This window comes from Lutra lutra, chromosome 10 (assembly GCF_902655055.1).
Source record: "Lutra lutra chromosome 10, mLutLut1.2, whole genome shotgun sequence".
Lineage (NCBI taxonomy): Eukaryota > Metazoa > Chordata > Mammalia > Carnivora > Mustelidae > Lutra > Lutra lutra.
Genome location: NC_062287.1, coordinates 7,527,096 through 7,551,704, shown reverse-complemented (window position 1 = coordinate 7,551,704; position 24,609 = coordinate 7,527,096). Strand labels below are relative to the sequence as shown.

General features: G+C 43.5%; 1 pseudogene; it reads left to right on the top strand.

Annotated features, from left to right (window-relative positions):
• The first annotated feature begins 959 nt into the window (after window positions 1-959).
• Window positions 960-18,338, top strand: LOC125078204 (mitochondrial import inner membrane translocase subunit Tim17-A-like; annotated as a pseudogene).
• The last annotated feature ends 6,271 nt before the right edge of the window (window positions 18,339-24,609 follow it).

The window sequence follows — 24,609 nt, the reverse complement described above, 5'->3', positions numbered from 1 at the left end:
GCCTGCTTCTCCCTCTCCCTTGCTTGTGCTTTCTCTCTCTCTGATAAATAAATATTATCTTTAAAAAAATAAATATGCAGAAAATAAAGTTAAAAGCAATATCATTCATAATCACCCCAAATAAATTTAAATAGATGAAAATCTAATGGAACATGTACTGGATATGTATTCTGAAAATTATAAAATGTTGATGAAATTCTGGTGAAAGAAATCAAAGAAGACCTAAACAAATGGAGAGATGCAGTGTTCATGGTTGGAAGACTCAACATAGTAAAATGTCATCTCTTCTTAAATTGATACATAGGTTTAATGCAGTCCCAACCAAAATCCCAGAAAGGACTTTTGTAGACATAGACAAACTTCTTCTGAAACATATGAAAAGGCAGAGGCCATAGAATAGCTAAAATATTTTCAACAAAGAAGAATAAAGTGAGAGGGATCACTCCATCCAATATGAAGACTTACTATATAACGACAGCAATCAAGACAGTGTGGTATTGCTGGAAAGACAGATAGGCCAGTGGAACAGAGTAGACCTACACGAATATAGTCAACTGATTCTCAACAAGGGTGCAAAAGAAATTCAGTAGAGACAGGGCACCCTTTTCTACAAACAGTCCTGGAGCTTTGGACATCCAAAGGCAAAAAACTAGAACCTCTTTGGGCTCCCTGCTCAGTGGGGAGTCTGCTTCTCCCTCTGACCCTCCCCCATCTCATGCTCTCTCACTCTCTCTCTCAAATAAATAAATAAATTAAGTCTTTAAAAAAGAAAAAGAAAGGCATCTGGGTGGCTCAGTTGGGTGAGTAACTGCCTTCGGCTCAGGTCATGATCCTGGAGTCCTGGGATCGAGTCCCACATTGGGCTCCTTGCTTGGCCGGAAGTCTGCTTCTCCCTCTGATCTTCTCCCCTCTCATGCTCTCTCTCTCTCTCTCACTCTCTCAAGTAAATAAATAAATAAAAATCTTTAAAAAAAAAAAACTAGAACCTCAACTAAACTTCACATTCTTTACAAAATGGATCATGTACTTAAATGTAAATTTTAAAATATACAACCTTTAAAAATGTGAAGATCTTTAGGGTCCAGGGATAGGTATAAAGTTCTTAGATTTGACATTAAAAGCAGGATCTGTAGAAAGAAAGAATTGGACCTCATAAAAATAAAACTAAATTGAACCTCACCAGAGTTTAAAAAAAAAAAAAAACTTGCTTTGAAAGAACATGCGAAGAGGATGTGAATCTTTAGGCTGGGAGGAAATATTTGCAAGCCATATATTTGACAAAGAACTAGTATCTAAAATATATGAACTCTCAAAACTCAACAGTAGTTTTTGTTTTTGTTTTTGGTTTTGTTTTTTAATCTGGTCTGGCACGTAAGGAGTTTGAAAGTTTTCTTCACACCAAGAAAAAAGCTGAACAAGCAAAATCAGCAGTTCTTCTCAGATCCAGTGAAGAATGGAGATCCTAGGGAAAACTGCTGTCCCCAAATTTGGAGAGATAGGCGAGTGGACACAGAGAACGACAGCTTACCAGAGCAGAAGTCCAGAAACCGGAACCCTTGCTGGAACCAGCCCTGAATCGGCCAACTTACATTATAATTGACATACTATATTGGAGGCTCAGTGTAGACACGTTTGATAGTGAAAAGCTCCAGGGTGCCCAGTCTTAGACCACCACATTTTCGTGAGTTTTACTAACAGGAGCCCCATAGAGTTGTCATGATAAAGATCAGAAAAAAGATCTCTCACACAGGTGGAGTCAGGATGGAGGAGTGCACCCAACAGCCTTGCCCGCGGCGAATTGTAGATGATTGTGGTGGGGCCTTTCGGATGGGTACCATAGGTCACCTCTCAGGCAGTCAAAGGTTTTTGTAATTTTCCAGTGGGAGTAAACCACAGACTATGAGGGAGTTCGTTAGCTATTAAAACCAGGGTTCTGCACTTGGGAGGTAGCTTTGCAGTTTGGGGAGTTTTATTTTCCATAGTTGACTGCAGTATGGTTCAAGTCAGAGGGAAAGAAGATCCCTGGACCTCCATCACAAGTGGTGCCGTAATAGGAGCCGTACTGGCAGTAAGGAATGGACCAGTGGCCGTGGTTAGGTCAGCCATGATGGGTGGCATTCTCCTAGCTTTGACTCAAGGAGCTGGGATCTTGCCAACAAGATTCATCTCTGCACAATTTCCCAGTGTCCTCAGTTTGCAGAAGACCCTTCAGCCTGGTTACCATCCTCCCTTTTTGGAGGCTATCAGCAATACCAACAGGACTTCTTTCCCAGGATTTCTTTAACACAATGAGCTGTATGTAGTTCAAGAGGGAATTTGAGAAGGTAAGTCACAGTCTGTTTTTAAAACCGTTGGTGGGATAGCTGTGGCCAAATAGGCTGTGACGGGGCCCTCAGCTCCTTTTTCTATTTAAAGGAAAGTGGCAGGAAAGGACAGATGTTAGAAGATAATACATGTGTTTATTCACACTTGGGTTGCATTTGTGATAAAAATAAATGTCTATTATCTTTATAAGAAAATATAATAAATGCTTAGAAGACAAAGGACCAAAGGGCAAACAACAATGAAATATAACCATCATTTCCTTAGGGACTTCTCTGCTTGGTTTTATGTGTTCTATCAGTCAAACAAACAAAAAAACTCCTAGTATTTGCTCTTCCTGGAAAGGAATAGAGAAAGAGAAAAAGAAAAGAAAGGAAAGAAAAGAGAGGAGGCAGTGGGAGGGAGGGAAAGAAAGAGAAGAGAAAAAAAAATATGCTTCCAGCAAGAAGAGAAAAACAGCCATTTTAAAATATGCCTGAAGCACTCTGTTCTTTTTAACAAGGCCCACCCTCAAGGAAAACTGTTTTACCAGAGCCTAACCAACAAATGGAAATGGTTGTACTCAACTCCAGCCCACTCTAGCTTTCCATGCTCAGATGGAGGCGGTGGGGGGATACCCAACTCCAGTCCCCCCCAGCCTTCCTGTCTCACCTGAGGGGCGGGGAGGGCAGAGAGCAAAAGCCTGGTCTTAGAAATGTTTTGTTTTTTCAAAAAGCTGGGAGTCAGAGACATAGAAAAACTTGGCATCAATGTCCTGGCGTATTCATGAAAAGTATTTGCTCTACTTAAAGGACGAAAAAGAATTGCTAGCTCATTCAACAAATACATATTAATCACCCACTATGTGCCAGGTGCTGTCCTAGCTGGGTACAACAGTGAGCAAGCCGTGTGCTAGGGAAACAACTCTGGCCCTCGTGGAGTTTACATTCTAGTGTGGAGGGCAGATGATAAACGGTCAAGACAAACAAGGAAATATTTAGTGTATTATATGACGGTAAGTGCTAAGGAGAGAATAAAGCAGGGAAGAGAGATGGAAGTGGCAGGTGAAATTTTTGATCAGCTGTCCAGTGAAGGCCCCTGAGGAGGCACGTTCTCCTAACAAGTTGAAGAGAGTGAGGGGAGCCAGGCAGTGAGCTTTGTGGATATCTAGGGCTAGAGCATGACTGGTAATGTGGTGAGTGAGAAAACACAAAAAGTTCAAAGTATTGTATATGTGTGCAGGTGAGGAGAAATAATCTGACGTCCTAGTATGTTCTGGTCTTTTTCCTTCTCTCTTCTCTAGCTTTTATTCAAAGATTATTACCTAGAATCAGAGCTATTTGAAGCGACCTAAGACATCAGCAGGCCAACCTCAGAGAAGTCAACTTCCCCAGAGAAGTCACATCTGGCCCAGGTTCCACAGTTAGGCAGTGGCAGAGCGTTCCTCAGTGCGCTCTCCGTGGTCCACATTCATCCCTGCATTTGCCTACCTGGGAAAGCTGGTCATTTGAGACTCGCTGAGAACCCATGACTGGGTTAAGCCAAGTCCAGGCTGTGACCTGGAGACTAACTTCTCTAAGCCATTTTTCCAAATGCCAAATACTTTCTTAGCTGACCTTTTGTTTCTTTACAGCTCTGGTTTCTAATTCTCTTAATTGCAAGCACAGCACGGCGTCCTTCAGGTTTTTACCCTCTGCAACATTTTCCGTTGTGGCGGTGGACAAAACAGCACTTGATCCTTTAAGAGCAAGCGTACAAAAACAGCGCCCAGACCCAGTCTGGGTCCGAGGAATTCTCTTACATATGGCTCTACCTTCCTCCACATGGTGTCAGATGCAGGCCGTGAGCTACGCATGATGTCAGTCAGAACAGCCCTTGGTGCCATGTGGCACCAATGTAAACAACTGGTTGGTGCGGTGTCATGTAGACAAAACAACTCTTTGATGGATTGGGTTTTCACTTTTCACTTAGCACAAGTTGCCATGAGTCTAGTGTGGTGCCTGCCAAGTAGGTGGGCAGGTTGGGGCCCTGCATGAGTTGCTGTCTGTGGTGTTGGCAGCGGACCCACTTTCCCACTGCCTTTTAGTGGTCTGATGCGCTTGACGTAGAGGGTGGAGGCAACAGAAGGGAGCTAAGTTTGGGAAGCTGATAACTGGGATGGGGACTGAGTGTGTCAGTCCCCTGATAAAGCCTCAGATGTTTCTCAAGTTTACCCTCTTGTCCAGGCTGGAATTTGCCAGGACTTTGACATTCACCCCAGCCTGTGCCTGTGTGTGACTGACCAGGCTACAGCAAAGGCTTTCTGGAATCTGAGGTTAAGAAAGATGAAAGGCCAGTGCCGCCTATCTGTCTGCAGTGGGCATATTGCATAATAATAACTCTCTCTGATCTTTCTTTTGCATGTTCTTGGTTTTTCCACTTCTTCCTTTCAGCTTTGTAATATGACACCCAGCTGCTTCTTATCTTTGCTGCCTTCCCTCACCTCCCAGCTCTCCTCTCAGATCCACAGAGAGAACACAGACCACTCCTGCTTTGAAGCCTTTAGGACCCTGTCACTTCCCTTAACACCCTCTGTTTGCTGGACTCACTGTTCAGTGATGCTCTAGCCAGGTGAGGACCATAAACCAACCCCTCCATGCCTGCCTTTATCAGGTGTCTTACTCAGACAGGCTGTGTGCCCTAGTAGACCCTGGAGCCCCATCTCAAGACAGGGACAGAACCTAGAATTAAATATTTGGTTTGGAGTTTTGTGGCTCCTCAGTAAATTAAAGAGGTGAAAAGCAAGACTGCTGACTTCCTTAAGTAGATTTTATACTTTGTGAGCTTCCTGTGGAGGAAGATAACAAAGAGCATTGTGCTATCAGGCCAAGCCCAGAAGAGGTGCTGTTTCCATTTATGGGCCAGCTTCTCGGGTTACCTATAACCTGGTGGGCCCCTCAGGTTTGGCCAGTGGGTGTGATGAGCTCTGATATGAATGACCCATCTTGACATTTGCATGCCAAGGAGTCCAAAACCACCAGCTGCAGATGTTTTCCAAGTACCCCAAACTTGGAAAATGGATCGTTTCCATCACCAATTGACAATTTATAAAGAAGAGTCCCTGCCTGCTTCCTTTGCTCCTTCCAAGAAAGAGGACTATGCTTTGAAGCAAGAAAAAATTGCCCTCCACATACGTACCTTTTTTTCAAAGACACTGTCTGCAATGAAAAGGAGCTCCCTGTCAGGGGCCCCTACCTGCTTGGGCCTCTCTGAGGTGGGAATGGAGGTAACCACCTCACTTTCAACACTAAGAAAAGCCCATCATAAAATCGCACAGGCTAACGGCAATAGCAGCAACACCCTTTACTTTTAGTCGTAACTCATGAACCTCGTATGTTAGCTTGTAGTAAAAGTCTGTCTCCTGACAAACTACTTAAAATCATATAAGTGAGAGGTTATTTGGGTGGAGAAGTATGTTAGAAACTGGGATGTGCTGGGAGCCATAACAAAAGGAGCCATCAGAGGGAAAAGGCGAGACACCGTGACAGCCTGCAGCTGTCCCATGACTCAGAGCTCTGGGACCCGCACACAGTCCCCTGGGGAACTGGCACACTTCAAGGACTTTTTTCTGGAAACACAAATAACAAGAGATGGATTTAAGTTTCACAATGTTTCCTCTCTGCCTGTGCCCCAAGAAAGATGTAAGGATGCTTAGTAATGAGGATTGAGGGGAGAGGAGGAGGGATGAAATACCACAAGCAGGAGAGCAGACTGGAATACGGCTGGTGATAGTAATAGTGGTAGTTACTATAATACTTCTGATTGCTTGTTGAGTAGCTGTGAATTTCAGGCGTTTTTTAAAATCCCATTATCCAACACCCATTAAGATGTCTTGGAAGCAACCGTGATTTCCCATTTTACAGATGACTGAATTGGTTACTCAGTGAGTAAATGACCCAGCCAGAGCTTGAATCTAGACCTCCCGATTACTCATTAACCTTACGTCTTTTCAAAATACCAAGCTGCAGAGCTGTTTATCTTAAAAGATAAAGGTTTTACCACTTCCACCCCACTCCCAATTATCCTAGATTCTTCTGGGGCTCCTAGACCAACTGTGCTTTGTGGCTGAAAACAATATCTCTCAGGAAAATTAGACTACAGAGTGATAAAAAAAATTTTGATAACATCAAAATTAAACATGTCTCCTAAAAAGACATCATTAAGAAAATAAATGGATAGTCCACAGACTGAGGGAAAAAATATACACAGCCAATACCTGACAAATCCAGGATATATAAAGAAAGCCTACAAATCAAGAGTAAAAGGACAATGCATTTATTAAATGGGCAAAAGACCTGAAAGGATACTTAACCAAAGGAGATAGACAAATGGCCAACAAGCATGTGAAAAACTCCACATCATCAGTCAGAAGAAAATGCAAATCCAAACTACCAATGCACACCCATGAGAATGGCTAAAAAATTTTAAAAGTGACGTCACTGAAGGATGTGGAGCACCCAGAACTCTCCTCCATTGCTGGCGGCGTGTATAAAATGGTATAACCACTTTGGAAAGCTGCCAGTGTCTTACAAGGTTAAACACACCTTCACTCTAGATACTTCATAATAATAACAGCAGCAAAGGTGTGTCCATACAAAGAGTTCTACATAAATACTGTAATTTTTATTCCTAATAGCCCAAACCAGTAAACAACCTAAGTGTTCAGTGATAGAAGAATGGATAAATAAGTTATGGCATGTTCATGAAGTGGATTTCTACTCATCACTGAAGAGGGATGAATGGCAGACTCCTACAGCAAAATGGTAGAATCGCAAACACTTTGTGTTGAGTAAAAGAAAACCGACCCAAAGGAGTTCAAAGTGTATGATGCCACTTGAGTGGAACACAAAGTACAAATTCATAGTGATAGAAGTCAGAAAATGGTCAGGAGGGTGGTAGAATTGATTCGAGAGGGATATAAGGGAAATTTAGAGGGTAAGGGAAATGTTTTCTTGTTTTGAGGAGTGGTTACACAGGTTGTCTAAAACTGTCAAAACTCTTCTAACTGAACTATAAAGATCTATGTATTTTATTGGATGTTAATCATACCTCAATAATTTTTTTTTTAAATGGACCCTGCTGTGTTAGCCACGAGGATTATGGCCTTACTCCTTGGAGGCCAATTTCTTCCCCTCCGACTGAAACCTGAGATCTGAGCTAATGAACTCCCCCAACAGCCTGGGCCTCAGGGGTGAAGGCAATGAAGAGTTTCAGCAAAACAACTCTCACCGAAAGGCCTCTCTGCATAGTGGTGTTGAAAAAGCTGCTTCTCTCTGTCCCTCACGCCAGGGATATACTGACCCCTTATTTATTATCTTCATCTGTTAAAACTCAAAGGGCGAATACCAGAGGCTCTTGCCAGTCATTTCTCACTGTTGTCCAAAAGGAATAAAGTACGTCTCTGCAGAGTGCAGCTGGTTTACTAGGCCCAAGGTCACCCAACATACTTGGCAGGGAGATACTTCATTGTTGGCACAGAAGTCAGCTCCAATGACAGACTCACTCCTAATTTTAGGATTCACTGGACCTTACACAGAGATAGACTTTAAAACTTTAGGAAGGGATGATAAGAACGGGGCCACAGGTCATACCTATCTGCTTCTAGGCCAAGGATGCTTGCTTTCTCTGCAAAGGGATAGTTGAATGGTATTTAAACAACCCATGGGGGCCAGGAGTTCCCCAGCCAGAGAGACCTCAGGGCTTAGAAACCAGGCATATGAGGAACAAGAATCACATGCCTACTGATGAAGCACTAAACTCTACTTAGAAAACAAATAATATGCTGTATGTTAATTAATTGAATTTAAATAAATAAATAAATAAATACAAGAATCCTGTGGCTTTACTCTGGAAAGAGTATGGGAAGGTGCCACATACTTTAAGATCTATGTAAAGAGAGAAGAAATAGCTTTTATGTATCCAAATGGCAAAACTTCAACCAATGCATAGCAATCACAAGAAGCTGGATTTTGATGCAGCCTAAAAAGGACCTTTGTAACAACCAGAGCTGCTTAGCATTCCATTCATATAGCCATTCATTCAGCCTATAATTTTTGAGTCCCTACTGTGCTGTGACACAATAGACTGGCTCTGAAAGATGTTCACTGCAGAACAGAAGACACGGTGACTCTAGGTAGCGCAGTTACAGGGCAGCAAGAGACCAGCACAGGTGAGAGGGCCACATCCAGAGAGGGAGGGTTATTTCCAAGCTCAGCAGAGCCTCCATGAGGCTTACCAGTCATTTTGGTCCTCCTCATGTATTCTTTCATCCATTTAATAAATATTCATTGAGCTCTATTATGTCTCAGGCACTGTTCCAAACCCTGGGAATGTAGACTAGGTGAACAGATAGAGCATGTCAGTTGGCGACTGGTACTGACTGGATCTTTCTCCCTTCAAGCGAACGATCCCTCTTCTCTTACTGCTGACTATAGTGATCTCCCTCAGCCTCCCTCCTCTGCACATCCCAACTATCATCACCTCTTTCTACTCTTACTGGATTACTTTCTGACTCAGAGAAAGGAAAACTTCTCTCCACTTATGTTCTTCCCCAGGCTCAGAGGCCTTCTTCCATCATCCCTGCCAGTCCCCATGCTCCCTACCTTTTCTCTCCTCGTTCATTGGCCTGTTTGAAATTCACAGCTGTGTTCATTCCTGATAGTTCTAAAGCAATGTCCCACGGCTAGCTCCAAGATGGCACACAGATTTTAGTCAAGAGCTAGTTGGATCAATGGGTGGTCGGACCTTCCCAAGGGCAGCAGTAAAGGGGAGTTCCCAGGATCATGTGTGGACTCACAGGAAATACAGATCTGATGGGTTATTATGTGACTACCTATGGTCGCAGAAAGCACCAAGCATCTTGGGTTTCTGGATGAGTACCTACAGATCCTGCCCCGTCCAACTCTCTCTCGAACTTTGTTGCTAAGCTTCTTAAAAGCTTACATTATCCTTCTTGCCTCCAGGGCTTCACTTCTCGTTTTTTACCTCACCTGCCCCACCATGCTTCTGTCTACAGACCTGCTCCTGCAGAGGACACATGGTGACCACCTATGGGCCAGCACAGTACCTCCTCCCACCCCCCAACCTTGTGATAGATGTCTTGGTAGCATTAACTATGGGTGTCCCCAAAGGTTATATCCTCGGCCCTCTGCTCACCTTCCTGCCACTTGTACTCCTTAATAGCTTCTCCACTCAGTCTCCTGCGCAGAATGCTATCCTGAGCCACTGCACATTTCCACTCGGGTCTTGCTGAGCATCACACACTCTTGGTGTCCGAAATAGGACTCGTTATCCCTCTCGGAACACTGCTGCTTCTTGAATACCATTTCACGGTTCATATTATTGCTGATCTTGCAAACACTCGAGCCAGAAGATTTGACCTCTTCCTCCATTACGTTATACTTCACATCCATCACAAACCCCTTTCTGTCAACTCCACCTCAGAAACGTCTCTTGAGTTCATTACCTCCTCTCCATCCTCACTGCCACTTCCTTGGTTCCAGCTGTCCTCTCTCCCCTGTTACTGAAATGACCTCCTATTTCTCTCCTTTTCTTTATGCTTACCTCATATCAGTCTAATTCTTGTCTTCCACCATTAAAATTATTGTCTTAAGAGACAAACTTCAGCATGTTATTCCCTTGGTTAAAAACATCTGGAAATTATCCAAATGTCCATTAAATAGTGAGTGGTTAAACTCATGGAGTACTACCCAGCTGTGAAAAGAAACAGACTCTTGATGTATGACACAACTTGAATGAATCTGAAGGAAATAATGCTGACTGAGAAAAGAACACCAATCTCAAAGGCTACATATTGCTCAATTCCATTTATGTAATAATCATGAAATAACATAGATGAAGTATAGATTGGTGGTTGCCAAGTATGAGGGCTGGTATGGCTCTAACGCAGTGATACCGGGGAGGCTTGTGGTGATGGCACAGCTGAGTTTCTTAATTATGATGGTAGTTACTCAAGGCTGTGCATGAGGTAGTTGCACAGAGCCGCGCACATGCACGCACAGATCAGTGCGTGCAAACTGGTGAGACCTGAATAAGCTCAACGGATGTGTGAATATCAGGTCCTCAGTTTTGTGCTATGGATGGATAAGATCTTCACATTGGTGGAGGCCAGGGGAAGGGTACATGGGACCTCCCTGGACCTGTCTATACAACCTCACGGGAATCTATGATTGTTCCAAAATTTGAAGTTAAAAAGTAAATAGATGAATTAAAAAGGTAAAAAACACACACAAAAAAACTTCAATGCTCCCCATGTTTCACAGAACAAAATAGAAACTCCTTTGTTCAACATTCAAGGTTTTTAACAATGAGCCTCATTTTCCATTGCTCCTCCTTTTAGAACCTTCATTTATTCCTTCAGTTACCACGGGGAACCCAGGATGGGCTGGGACACTGAAAATACAATGGTCCGCAAAGAGATAAGGCCTCTGCCCCCAGAAACTTAAGAGTCTTTGAGGGAAACAGCCAATCAGGAAGCAATTCCATGGACGTGTTTTAAGTGCTATACCTGGGAAGTACAGAGGCTGTCTCAGTGACTCCCCTCATCATTCCTTTTCATGCGTGCTGTTCCCTTTGCTCAAAATGTCCTTTCCTGTACTATGAATTTCCACTGTCTGCTCCTATGAAATCCTCTCATTCATTCATTCACTCATTCATTCATTCAGCAGATATTTACGGAGTGCCATCCCTACACCAGGCCTTGTGGACAACACAGCACAGAGCACAACCTCTGCTCTCTCGCAGCTGGTACTTGTGGGAGACTCCCATGATAGACAGCCAACCAGGACAAGCTGTAAGAGCAGTTAGAGAGCTGATTTAAGCTGGGTGGGTCACAGAAGTTCTCACCAGCCAGATGATACTGAAATGGCTACCTAAAATGCTAAGAGTGAGCAGGGAGGGATAGTGCAGATAAAGGAAAGGGGAAAGCTGGCACAAAGTCTTAAGAAGGAAAACACTTTGCCAAAGGTTAGTGTAGTGCAGCAAAGGGGGAGAGGCAGATAGCAAAGGGAAGGCCCAGAAGGTGGGAAGGGGCCACTTTGGTGTTTGAATGGCGTTGTAAATCAGAGTGAGGAGTTTGGATTTTATTCCAAATACAACAGCAAGACTCTGGAGGGCTTTAAGTAGGGAGAAGGCATATCTGATGGGACTTTTGAAATGATGATTCTAACAGTTGTGTGGAGAAGGAAATCTAAGATAAGGGGGGTACTTGCAAATGTACTTGCAAAATATTAGGCAAGAGAAAAACTAGAGAGACAAGTTAGGAGACAAGAGAGAATGGGACTCGTTGGCAGCCCTGCAGGTCCTTGTTCACTTTGCTGTTGTCTCATTTATTATGTGGTATAGGGTCTGTTCTGTGCCTGCCTTCCTGACTAGATGGCTGCTGATGGAAGAGATGGACCATCTATTTTTTTTCTGCCTCATACCTACATAGCTCAGTAACTGTTTCTTAAATAAAATTGAACTGAACAGTTATGTCCAGCACAGGAGGAAGGAAAGTGAGTCCAGGAAGACTCTAGAAAACAAATGGCATGAAGTAGACTGTGAAAGATGGGTGAAATATGGATAGGTAGCAACAGGAGGAAATGACCTTCCCTGGACGAAGTGGACAGTGTGATGAAAGAAACAAAGATGAGAAAACAGTGTGGATGGAGGAGAGACAGGACACGGTGAGGTAGCAATCAGCCTGGGAGGAAGGCTGGCAGATGAACACAAGAGAAAACTAATTGAAACAATTAGAAAAATGGGTTGAAGTAGAAGTATGGTGGTTCTCTGAAGGCTGAACCAGGAACTGGTCTTAAATTTTGCAAACAAAGGGGAAGCTATTTAATGCTATAAACAGAGGAATGGTAAATTTTTGAACTCCGTCTCAGAAAAATGACCCTGAAAGCCACTGGGTGAGAAGGGACAGGAGATGAGAAAAGTTTTTTTGGTGAATAGAAAGCAGTTTTCAAGGTAAAAAGGAAAGAGTGTTACCCTGAGGAGTCTTTTTTCTCCACCTGAAGGAGTGAATTATCTTTGAAAGCACTCACACCATCATTTGAGGGGTTTTAATCAGTATTCGACTTTATAAGGTCATCACAGAAAGTACAGGTAGGGGAGGTGAAGGTTGTTTCCAGAGAAGTGCAGGGACAATTTTATTCCTTCAGTTTCCAGACAGAAACCTAAGTAAAGTTGAGCATTAAGGAGGGTGTAACCCATGGAAGGTGGACACAGGGCTGAGAAGCCCTTGGGGCCAGGCAGGGACTCAGGGCAAGCCTGCTTACTCCCAGTCTGGGTCGGGGGAGGGGGGGTGTTATTTTTCTACTGCATTTCCTTCCAAGAATGCAAATGTGTTTCTCTCTCTTGGTCACCAGTTTGCCACGCTTCCCAGCTCATTCCACTGGATTGAGTTACCTGTTGTGTTGGGTTGTTTTCCCCTGAACACTTCCAGCTGCGTTGCTCCCTGCCTTCTTTTATGCACTTTCCCAGTGGTGGGGCGTTCTTCTCTCCCAGGACGCTATTCCCAGCACCAGTTGTGAATACAGCTCTGATTTAACTTCCTCCCTGCCCTCCCCTGCCTACCATTTTCTACTCCTACCCGTGTCTATTTATATTTCACTGGCCTCAGCAAGAGTAGAGGAACCAAGATTTTTAATTCAGCATTTATTACATACCGGGCACTGTGCTGAACAATTTACGTACATAATATAATCCAATCCTCACAGCAAGTCTATAAAATAGCTATTATTATTGTTCCCACCTACTAGATGAGGAAACTGATGTTCAGGGAGTTGATACAACTTGCCTGTGGTTATAAAGTTTGAAGCCAGGATTTGACCCAGGTCAGTGTGACCCCAGAGGTCATCTGCAACACCAAGTACTTTAATAACTGTGGTATCTTTTTCTTTCTTTTTCAAAACTCACATGAGTACTTACCAGGTGTATCCTTTTACAACTTGGTATTTTTCATCCAACATTATATATCTGAGATTTGTCCATTGTTGATAAATTTTACCTACCTATTTTAATAGCAGTATATCATTTTATGAATATACTAGATTGATGGATATTTATGTCATTTCCAATGTTTTGTTATAACAACGTACATTCCTATATACTTAGCTCCGTGTGTTGTGTGACTTTATTTAGGGTATGTACCTAGAAGTGAGATTACTCAGTTGTAGGGCACAGGTGCCTCCATCTTTAACTCTGAATTGCTTACAGTCTCTCCTCAAAGTGGTGGTATCAGTTTATACTCCCACATTCTCACCATCACTTGCCACTATCAAATTCGAAGCAAATATGGTAAAATTTGGATGGTAGGTATATGGATGTGTTGTGTTATTTTCTATACTCCTCTGTACTTGCAAAATATTCCATAATTAAAATTAAGTTATTATGACTGCCTGCTTTCAACAGTGGCTTGGACAAAGATTTAGGATTCTTAGTGATAGTGTCTACAAATAACACAAAACTTAGAGAAGCAAGACAAGTGAGTGCCAGTGTGATATTGTGATTTATACTAAGAAATAGGTATTTGGCCTTTGACCCATTCCCCTCACAGATCTCCTAAAGCCCTTGGAATTTCCTAAGTGATGAGAAGAATGAAGGTGTCTTTTATTATGTTAATGAAGGTACTTGTGGAACCAACACTGAATTGAGGAGGAACTTTCAGTCCTACACCCTGACTTCTGGGGAGGATAGAGAGACTAGATGGAGCATAAGTCAATTGCCAATGAGCAATGATTTAAGTAATTATGCCTATGTAAGGAAGCCTCCATGAAAACCCAAAAGCACTGTTTGGAGAGTTTCCAGATTGGTGAACACGTGGAGGTTCTGAGAATGACATTCCTAGAGAAGACAGGGAAGCTCCACACCCTTCCCATATACCTGGCCCAATGTATCTCCTCCATCTGGCTGTTCTATCCTTTTATAACAAACTGGTTATCTAGTTAGTAAAATGTTTCTCAAAGTTCTGTAAGCCACTCTAGCAAATTAACTGAACCTAGGGGATTAGGGATCATGGGAACCCCTAATCTAGAACTGGTTCCTGAGAAGCAGGGATAGCAACCTGAGCTTGCAATTGGTGTCTGAAGTTGGGGCATGGAGGCAGTTGTCTCCTAGGACTGAGCCCTTAATCTGTGGAATCCGATGTTATCTCTGGGTAGATAATGTCAGAAAGAGTTGAATTCTTGGACACCAACAGGGTGTCAAGGAATTACTTGTGGGAGTGGGGAACCCCCACACACACATTGGAAATTTGGGTCCCAAAATACCCCAATTGAGTCAGGCATCCATATTAAAAATAATCTCAACGGAAATTGACCAAACCACAAAGTTAAGCTTAATGGAAATTGATGAAAGTGTAAAGTTCACCTTCACATGCACAAGATGGAGAGATCTAGCTTAGGTAAGGCACCTTTGGTATAGAGGAGTCTGGGGGAGTTTGGATGACCAGAATCTCAGTGTGAGCCATCAATGGGCTATTTCTTTGTAATAAAGAGGTTAATGACCTCTGTATCTTTGACCACAACAACAGAAACAGATTTTAGCTGATTTACAAAGCAAAAGCATTTATTTCTGCTCAGAAAGTTGGCAGGAAGGCTACAGAACCAGGTTCAAAAATGGGCAAAAAAGGGCACCTGGGTGGCTCAGTGGGTTAAAGCCTCTGCTTTCGGCTCAGGTCATGGTCCCAGGGTCCTGGGATTGAGCCCCACATCGGGCTCTCTGCTCAGCAGGAGGCCTGCTTCTCTTCCTCTCTCTCTGCCTGCCTCTCTGCCTACTTGTGATCTCTGTCTGTCAAATAAATAAAATCTTAAAAAAAAAAAAAATGGGCAAAAACCTGTCTGACCTAGGCAACAGGAACCCCAGGAGAGATCTAGCAGCAGGAATGTTGGAGTGTGAACCCCATTTGTAAACAGAGGTCCAGGTTCAGGACAAGAGAAACATTGTTCCTAGTAGGTCTGAGTGGATCAGCCCAGGTATGAGCTGAAATCCTCAGTTCCTGCCTTGCTTTTCTTGCACGGTTAGAAGAGACAGCCTTATGAAACCCAGCTTTCACAGAAGACAGTCTGGAAGTCACTGTCAAGACCTGCCTCTTGTTACCCACAGACTAGAACTAGAGGCAATGAGCAGGTGTTCAAGAAGATAAGAGTTGAGATCAGTATGATTAGGGACTTTCTAATAGAGTCATTCAACAATGGATTTAACAGACCTCCATGGTGATGAGCTCACTGACCACGGCAGGTGCTCAAGGCAAGACTGAATCCCCCCTGGTGGAATATAAAGGAAGGGAACCCTGCATCAATAGGAAATAGATGAGACGAGCTAGAGAGTCCCTCTCAACTCCCTGATTTATAATTTCAGGCAAGGCTTTTGTAGCTATTTATTTGCTGGAAATGAACATCCCTTATAGTCATTCCCCATCCCCTTTCCACACATTTGTTAGCTGGATCAAACATTTGTTGAGTTATGTGGCTCTACGATTGTAAGGGCAAGACAATTTATAATTATTATTCTCTTAGGACTTTATTTTTCCTATCATAAATAGCATAACCACCCCATAGAAAATCTGGGGAAAAGAAAAGAATCTAGGATTCCCCCCTCCCAAAAGAATGTGATCATTTGTGAGTTTTCTTCCAATTTTTTACTTTTGTGCATTTTTCATAAAATTTATTCTGATTCTAAAAACAACACACAGTTGGTATGTTCAATCACTATAGCAAAGTATTAAAAAGAAGTAAAAGATTATTTAAAATGTCACCACTTCAGACAGCTTGGAAAACATCTTTTGTTATTGTTCTTCATATATTATATATGTAACATTGTATATCAGTGGAATCCTACTATAAATAGAGGTTCCAAGGGTTGTGGGGGTTTTTTTTGTTGTTTTTTTTTTTTGGTAGGCTACATGCTGGGCCTAATGTGGGGCCCAACTCACGACCCTGCGATCAAGACCTGAGCTGAGATCAAGAGTTGGACACCTAACCGACTGAACCACCCAGGCGCCCTGGGGTTTGTGATCTTTTTATCACTCTTTTTGTCACAGAGCTCATCTTATCCCGATGAACATATAACTATTATCTTCTTTAATGACCGCATAATAGTCTTCAGATGGTTCTTTCATAATTTAACTGATACCCTTTTAATGAACACTTAGAACATTTAGGTTGTGTCCAATGTTTTACTCTTATGAACAATGCTGCATTGAACATCCTTGTCCATCAGACCCTATGTACATTTCTGCGATCTTCTCAGGATTTTTTGTTTTTGTTTTTGTTTTTGTTTTCTGAGGGACTGTCAGACCAAAGTCAGACTAGAGTTGTAAGCTGGGTAAGAGAAAGCTGGCCAACTCTAGCTTAGATGCAACAAGGGTGTATTTTGTAGATGGGCAGAGCCAACAGCAGGTCTTGACTGGTGTAATTCTCACCCTGTAAGTGGACACTCCTACAATGCTCACACACCCTCAACAACAGACTCCCCAAACTCACCACTGGTCATCTGAGTGCTAAATGTCCTCCCTCCACCCCCACTTCTGGTGAAAAAAGCCCTGCCTGTCCTCCCCTCAAACCCTTTCCCCTGAGACCCTACCACTGCCACAGGTGTTTTCCTCTCCATGAAATGAGGATAAAGAAACCTGCTTTTTGTCCTCAAGGCTAACATCTCTCCAACCAAAAAGCGGAGCAAACTCAACACCGTGGCAGGCTGGTACCCGGTGCCCTCTGGGTTAGCCCAGGTCAGCACATCTGCCTTCTAGGAACCAGCAAGTTGGAAACCGCGTAGGAGGACCTTAAAGGCTCTGACTTCGCTCTAGAGATTTACCATCCATGAAAGTTGGGTTTTGAAGTCAACTCTTAAGCAGAAACTCACTGTGGCAGAAAGGCTGATTCCCTCCCGAATAATCACTCTTCTCTCCTTTCATATTAGTAGAACCCCAATTGTATTCTGGGTAACAGTATGCATCGCTATAGGATTATATTTCCCTTAAAGTTGGATTTGGCCAGTGATAGGTAAGTTATAGTCATTGCACAGAGCTGTTGGGAAAGCACTTTAGATGGATTTACCTGGCTGGAAATGTCACCTTTTTGGTATCTTCCCCCCCTCTTCCTCCTCCTTGCCTGGATTGTGAGCTCTGAAGTGTTTCTATAGTCATCCTGGGTCATGAGGTGACCCTGAGTTGGAAATGTGTGCCAGTACTAATAGAGCACCCCCTCCAAAAAGGTCCCTAACAGCCATAAATGGGAGCCACCAGTCCACCTTTATCTGTGGCCCCTCTTTTGGTTGGAACGAAATCATCTTGCTTAAGTCACTTGAGTTTCCTATTTTATGCATCTAAAACTGAACTTATACAATCACAAATGATCAAAAATACTCTTGGAAATTCCTGAGGATAGTACCATGTTGGAGACCACATCTCCAATAAGTTCTACAGGGCCATGGTTTTCTTCATGGTTATAACAGATCTGTTTCTTCAGCTGAGTATGAAATGGGAGTAGATGGGTCATGATAAACACACAAACACAAACAAAAAAACCTTTCAACACTGAAGTGACAAAGCACTCCCTCTCTGTAAGGTTCATAAAAACTGGGACCACCTTGAAGGAAGGACGTATTTTCTTTTCCCACCTGCTCATAGGTCTGTAACCACTGAGTGGATTGGCAGGGAGAAGTCTGGATCATTAAAGTGTGTTTGTGTGTGTCTGCATGTGTACAGGCATACCTGGGCAACTTCCCCCTCTTTCATATAATTATTGAATATCCATTTCTTACATATATGATGAAATTTCATTGCTTTTAGAAATCATATACTGATTAAGTCAATAAGTTGTTTTTGAAATCCCAGAAAAATCTCAATATCTGTTCTTTACAGGTGTTCAGTAGCTGTATTATTTAAGATGGAAATCCCAGGGGTCAATTCCCAGGCACTGGGCTTGGTGCATTGCAGCGGTGCATTGGGGGGACTTGGTGGTGAGCTGGGACCGTTCCTAGCCGGAACTCCCTTCCAGGGAAGTTATTTAAAAGGTGAGTGCTCTTTGCTTTATTTTTGTCTCCACTTGACTCCATCAACAGAGACAAGAGAAGGTTAACTTCATTTCATTCATTTAGCAAACTTGGTTAAATGCTACTAGTTACCAAGCCAAGAAAAGTGTTAAAGAGAGGAGAAGCCATTATAATGCCTGATAAACAAAATCCCAGTCGTTGCCCTTGTATTTTTCACAGGCTAGTGGGGAAGACCCAACCTCAGCCATCAGACTACCTTCAGTCTCAACACAATGGGTGTTCAGCAGGGGTCCTGGGTGCCCCGCGGCATATGCCTTGGCTGTATTAGTTTTCAAATGTAGAAACGGAATGAGTTATTCCGTATTAGCTTATAATTAGGTATCTTTTTTCAGAAAACCTATGTTGAGTGAATAATTGACCTTTTTTTGAGCCACTATATGTTTTTGTTTTGCTCTGGTGACTATAGATCCTAAGCACATGGGGGGACTTGGTAAGTAGTTGCTGCTGCAGTGAAGGAGGCCTTGTCAGTGAGCGTGCAGTCTACCACAAGCTGGTGAATACAGCTGCTCCCCAGACACTCATCTGAGTGCATATCACCTGCAGAGCTGAAGGAGGTCCATGGGGCTTCACTCAGGCTTTTCCTTCCATCCTACCCCATACAGGGCCTCGGCTATGTCCTGAAACCACACTCCTCTCCGGTCTCTCTGTCATGGGTGCCTGCTCCCACATCACTCCCCTCTCTCCTTTTTCCCTTCTTCAGAAAGAGAGGGGCTGCATTTTGCTCCTCCAACAGGAGGCAACCCACAGAGCCAACAAGACTTGGTTGCCCTTTCCCAGAGCGCTGAACATCTTGAAGATATTTGTAATTGTACTCACGACTGGAGGATATAATTCATTGCTTGCTGAACCAAAGTCCACCAGCTACCAGAGGATTCCAGAGACCATTTGTATGATACTTAGAAGTAAAAACAAAATGAGAAGGTTCTGCTCTCACCCTGTCCTCCCTCACATACACATACACACACAACTATGGGCTTTTGCTATCAAACAGAACAAGCCATACCACCTCCTCCTTGTCCCTGCCTCCCACCCCTTGTCTCTAAGGGGAGATGGTTCAGCTCCTACTTGGTATATAGGGACTTTGCAGATGCAAATTAGGTCCAGGCAGACTGCAAGGTTAAGAGTGAATTACTATCAGCCATGAGTGGCTTGAGGGATAGAGGGAATCCTACCCAAGGAGAGGGAGGGAAACCTTCTCTTCTATGCAATTAATTATCTGTAAGTGCAAAGGGAATGGCTGCTGGAAAGATTAGGTGAGTCTCAGCAGCTTGCTAAGTCTCTGCTTTCCAGCTGGGGCCATGGGGTCAGAGCAATTTGACCAGGCCCTCTACCTTGTCTAGATCTTTGGGGGCTGGGGAAAAGCAGATTGCTAACAGACAGGAGAAGCTGGAGGGGAATGAGAGTCTTTCCCACCCACCCAGGGCTAGCAAGCACCGTCCCGGTCACAGGTGCTCAGGCCTTGACTCTCCCCAGGGTTTCTACATGCAGAAGTTGAGTGAATGCCAATTCCCAACCACATTCAACAGATTGATTGTTCGGTAGTAACAATGGCTGCCTTGTACTGAAGGCTAACTATGTGTCCTTTACCACACAGACACACACACACACACACACGCACACACATGCACACACACACACGCCCAGTCTTAATCAATCCAGACTACAGTTCTTTGAAGCCGGGCACTACACTTATCCCATTTTTACAGATGAGGAAAGTAAGACTGAGAGAGACTCGGTGACTTGCCTAGGGTCACACAGTTGTTCAGTGATGGCGGACTTGAACTCAGGCCTGTCTGATTTAGAAGTCACTGTTTGGACCCACCAGACCCAGACTGCTGCTGCCTCTTGGAAACTGAAGGAAACCTCATGAGATCAAGTATTTTTTGAACTGAGAAAAAGAGAAGGCTTTATTCCCCTGAATACATGGTAGATTATCTGTACTTCAGTGACGATAACCATAAAAATAACTAGTAACAGGGCGCCTGGGTGGCTCAGTGGGTTAAGCCGCTGCCTTCGGCTCAGGTCATGATCTCAGGGTCCTGGGATCGAGCCCCACATCAGGCTCTCTGCTCAGCAGGGAGCCTGCTTCCTCCTCTCTCTCTGACTGCCTCTCTGCCTGCTTGTGATCTCTCTCTGTCAAATAAATAAATAAAATCTTTAAAAAAAAAAAAAAAACTAGTAACAAATCTGTAGCTCACCTACAGCAGCAGCCAGTTATGTCCTTCCAACATAGAGTTTTATTTTCCTGTTCTCATTCTACACCTTCCTCTTCCCTGTGCATGTGTTTGTTTGCTTGTTTTTTACTGTGGTATGTGCTTTTTGTGATCCACTACAGATCTGTCTTGGAATGAGATGGGAAATAGAAATATGGGAATAAAGACAGGTAGATGCCCAGAAAGATGGTAGATAGATGGAGGATTACTGATGGGTGATGCGTGAACATACACGTATACACGGGTGAAGAGACGGACAGACAAATGAACAAATACATGGATGGATGGAAGGATGGACAAGCAGATAGATAACTGGGTGAACGGACAAAGAGATGGACACACAGAAAAAGAGAGGAGCACAGTTGCCCTGACCCACGTGTGGACCGACCCAGACTCTGTCAGACCCTCGGAGCTGACCACAGGGGAACGACCCCTGCAAGGTCCTTTAAGGTCACACCAATTCAGGACCTGTCACGAAGAGTTGGCTCGCTCATCCCTGGTCAGTAAGAGGGTATGGGAATGGCCTCATACAAACTCAGGACCCCTGCTGTAGTCTACTTCCTCTGTCAGATCTTGCTCTGATGCCCCGGCTCTTGCCTCCCGCATTCTCCAAAGGGGACTCTAAGGAGACCCAACCCTCTCCACGTGGCCAAACATTACCTTACCTGGCTTTTATTTTTAGTGCATGAATCTTTGCACACTTTCCCCACAGGCCAAACTGGAAGAACTCTGAGGGCAGGCAACACATCATTTATCTCTGTTCATCGGCATTTACGGCATTTACCTCGGTGCATGCTGTTGACAAGCTGGAAAATCACATCATGAGGCACATCATGAGTAAGTGTTAATCGCAGGCTTCTGTGCTTGGTGAGGCTTCTCTAGCCTCTTTGAGCCATGTCACAAAATACACCCAGTGCTCAGTAATGTCTGCAAATAGCAACCAATATTTATGAAAATGTTCCTGTACCACCCAATGTCTATTATTTAAGCGCTTATTGAACATATTACATAATAACAGTTAATAACTATAGAGCACTCACTGCTGATCTAAGTGCTTTACATGTAATAGCTCAGTCTTCATCAATAATAAGACCAAGAGAGAGGTCCTATTACTCACATTTTACAGAGAAGACTAATGTTAAGCAAGGTTACATAACTTGCTCAAGTTCACACAGTCGTAAGAGTCAGAGCTAGGATTCCGATCTTGGTCCAACTCTAAGCCTCTGGCCTTAACCCCGAGTTATGGGACCACTTTAAGTAGCACAACAGGAGTGAGCCCTCCTGACCTTGTAGAAAATCAGTAGGGTTTTAGTGGGTACCTTCTGACCATTTCTGAACACACAGATTCTCTCTGTGATGAGTCAAGGACTGCTGGAGTCCAGTATGGGAACACAAGCTGGCAGTGGCTCACAGGGGCAATTCCCAAACAATAAATGGCCTGTCACTTCTGCTTAACTCCCAAAGCCACAGTAGGAAGGATGCCTAGCTGGAAAGTCAAGGCCTCTATTCATGGCAGCCATTCAATGATTTTGTGATACGCCCAAGTCCTTTAACTTCTTTTAGCTTCAGTTTCCTTGTCTGCACATGGAGACAGTCACATTGGCCTGGGGTCCTACACAGGGCTGTTGTGGGAATCAATTGAGGGATGGAGAGAGGAAGCTGCCTTGTAAAGAGAGGGGAGCTCTGCTTGGCCCTACCAAAGCCCCTTGTAAACACAGTCTAACTGGATGATTCAAACAGGCTTCCCAAATCGATTACAGATCATTGTTAGGAAATACCAAGCAGTGCCTGAGAGTTCAACCAGCCCCAAAGGTTACTCTCAAGGCTGGTGAGTGAACCACAGCTGTATCATTTGGGGTTCCTGGCCACTTGGCTGCAGCTCCAGAAATGCTTCAGGCTTGCTCCATTCAGACTTGGTTTGACCACAATCATATTAAATATTAAATCATCTAGTGGCACCGGCATAAAAACACAGTATGTCAGATGCTAGCTAGTCTTGCCTTTCGTTGCTACCCCTAACAATTTCCTAAGCATTTAGAATGCTCCAAGGCTTTGAACCCAAGGCTTTAAAAGGAATTATATCTAGCCTTAAGGAACTTTGTCCCAATTTCACTGGAAATTAAAACTCAGTCCCCAGACACTGACACTGTGTTTCTTTCATGCTCTTGGCAACCAAAAGGCTCCTCAGCCAATGCAGGCCCTCTGCCCTCAGAGGGAGACCGCGGCTCTTCTGTGCCAGGACTCAGCCCTGGGCTGTCCTGTGCCGTTCATCACACAGTAATTCCCGGCCTTGTCTCCTAACTTTGGGCCCTCAAGCTCCCATCTCCTGCAGCTGACAGCACGGCCTCCAGCTCACCAAGAGCTGTGCTTTCAAACCACCACGAGTCATCACCTTAACCAGGAAATCCAATTCAGCCTCACCAGTAGAGGAACAAATTGACATCAGGAGCCCTCTCCTGGTGTGCGGAAAGAAGTACACAGAGTCACCTAGGCAGTGGTCACCAGGGTGGAATCCCAAGGAACTGATCGACAACTCTAGAATGTGGGATATTCGGAGAGACAACTGGCTTGAATTCTGCAGAAGTGTCAGTTCCATTTTAAAACAAAAGGCTGTGAGACTTTTTAGATTAAAGGAGACTAAAGAGACATAACTAAATGCAATGTGGGGGCAAACCGTGATTGGGTTCTGGTCCCCCAAAACTGTCCTTAAAAACCCTAGGGGAGAATTGGAGACATCTGAATATCAGATAATGTTATTGGATGGCGGTTAGTTTTCCCAAAGCACATAATGGGAATGGAGTTGCCCTGTAGAACGTCCTTACTCTGCAGAGCTCCACAGGTGAAGAGATTCAGCGTCTACAACCTTCAAGCACACATACAGTCAATCCACAGTACTCACAGATCCCATATTTGCAAATCTGCCTGCTGGCTGAGATTGTTTTGTAACCCCAGATCAATACTTATGGTGCCTCTGTGGCCCCCTGCAGACATGTGAAAGCTTTGAGTCCCACAAGCAGCACATTCCCAGTGGAGGTCGAACAAGGTGACACTCTGTCTTCATTTCACTTGTTTCGTGCTGAAAACAAGGATCCCTTTCACAGTCTAGTTAGGGCCATGTTTTCCATATTGTTGTGGGGTTGTGCGTTCTATTTTGGGGTTTATTTTTTTGTTTGTTTTTTTGTTTTTAGATTTTCCTTTTTTATTTTTTTTTTAAAGATTTTATTTATTTATTTGTCAGAGAGAGAGAGGGAGAGAGAGCGAGCACAGGCAGACAGAATGGCAGGCAGAGGCAGAGGGAGAAGCAGGCTTCCTGATGAGCAAGGAGCCCGATGTGGGACTCGATCCCAGGACGCTGGGATCATGACCTGAGCCGAAGGCAGCTGCTTAACCAACTGAGCCACCCAGGCGTCCCGTAGATTTTCCTTTTTTAAATGGTGCCTAGCATAGTGCTCACATGCTGTCTAGTGATTCAGTGCAAGAAGGACGTAACAAGCCGTACAGAGAAATTTCATGTGTTAGATAAGCTTTGTTCAGGCATGAGTTATATAGTGTATTGTCTGTGAGTTCAGTGGTAATGAATCAACAACATATATTTAATAACATGTCTTTAAACAGAAACATGCATAAAACAAGGTTAATGAAAATGTGATCAGCTTGCAGGAACCTAACCTTATATTTCCTCTAGGAACAATGTTTGAGTATTTGCTAATTCAGTGTTTGCTGCAACTTTATAGAATATAACTACAGTAGATAAGGGAAATAGATTGTACATAAACACATACATATATTTATATGCATACATACATACGTTATTTTCACCTGCAAAAAGTGTGCACAGATGTAGCAAAATGGTAATTTATGAATCTAGATGAGGTATATTTATGTTCTTGTTCTACTCTTTTAAATTTTTCTCTGGATTTAACTTTTTCAAAATAAAATGTTGGAAAAGAACACACATACACACACATATATACGCAAACTGTGCCTTTGACCTGTT